Source organism: Blastocystis hominis (genome assembly GCF_000151665.1).
Source record: "Blastocystis hominis, Singapore isolate B (sub-type 7) whole genome shotgun sequence assembly, scaffold_18".
Classification (NCBI taxonomy): domain Eukaryota; class Bigyra; order Opalinata; family Blastocystidae; genus Blastocystis; species Blastocystis hominis.
Window position 1 is genome coordinate 309,600 of NW_013171825.1, and position 1,354 is coordinate 310,953.

The following is a 1,354-nucleotide window of genomic DNA, read 5'->3' on the forward strand; positions in this document are numbered from 1 at the left end:
GCACCTCATCATGATCCGTGCCAACACTGTGGGAGCGTAGCTAGGCGGAACTTCGTTCCGCCGGGAGGCTTTGCCTCCCAAGCTTCCCCACGCCTAACTAATATCACTTAAAGATTTCAAAACATAAATATAAATAGATATGAGCAACAAGATTCAGGTTTTCGATCTTTCCAACACTTCTAACATTTCTCTCACTTCCACTGGATTCAAAAGAGATGGCGAATCGGCTAAGTATGTCTGCAAGATCACCGATGCTACCATTGTTTTCGTGGGTGACAACTCAAAGTTCGAAACAGACAAGAAGAAACTGTTCAACACTTTCTCCATCACACTGCCCAAGGAGCAATCGGAAGTGTTCAAAAGAATCCTCGATGAGACGAAGAGAGAGAATCAGCCGTGGAGCGAATACGATGGTGAGATCCAGTTCAAAGTGAAATTGAGTCCGAACACGAAGATCGTGAATAACGACAAGAAACCGATCAAAATCGATCTACGAAATGTGCCATGTACTGATCTTCGCGAATATAAGGATGCAACGATCGATATCGTAGTAACTGGTACGAGCAATGAATTTGAGGGCAAAAATGGTGATAAGTTCTCGTACATATCACTCACAGCAACGCAAATCAAGATCAAGGATAAGAATAGTGTCTTCGATTGCGATTTCTTGTAAGAGGTATGTGAGGGGAAGCGAAGCTTCCCCGGGGCAACGAAGTTGCCCCTGTGTGTGATAGATTCCTTTTTCACTTTGGGCATCGCGGATGTCGTGATAACCAAAGTAAATAGGGGCAACGAAGTTCCTCCCTAATAAATGGAAGACAACCCCATTATTCCCAACATAGACACTACACTACTCTCGATCAAGAACCGAATAAGACGATTTAACCATCGATGTCCCTATAACAACAAACGATTGACAAGAAGAACAGAAAATACGCTCAATCAAGCCGAAGTAATGCAGGATACCATCAAACAACGGATGGAGAATGAAACCGATGAAGAAAAGAGCAAGCAATATGCCAAAATACTGCGAGAACTAGCCGACTACATCCAACCAGAGCAAACCATTGACGAGCAATTGCAGGATCTTCGACAGAACAAGGAAAGCATGGGTATTATGAAGTTCGATTGGGAACTCGATTGTCAGGACACATTCCTCAATCAATTCACACTCATCATTGCTCCTTCCAAGTCGGGCAAGTCGTTCCTCATCAACCAGTTGTGCTACGAGATACCTCATTCGTTCGACAAGATCTGCTTCTTCATGGGAAAGGTCAGCTATGAAAACAAGTGTCCACAAGTGCTCAAACATGTCGCCAACAAAGCAGGCATCAAGACACAATGGATCAACACC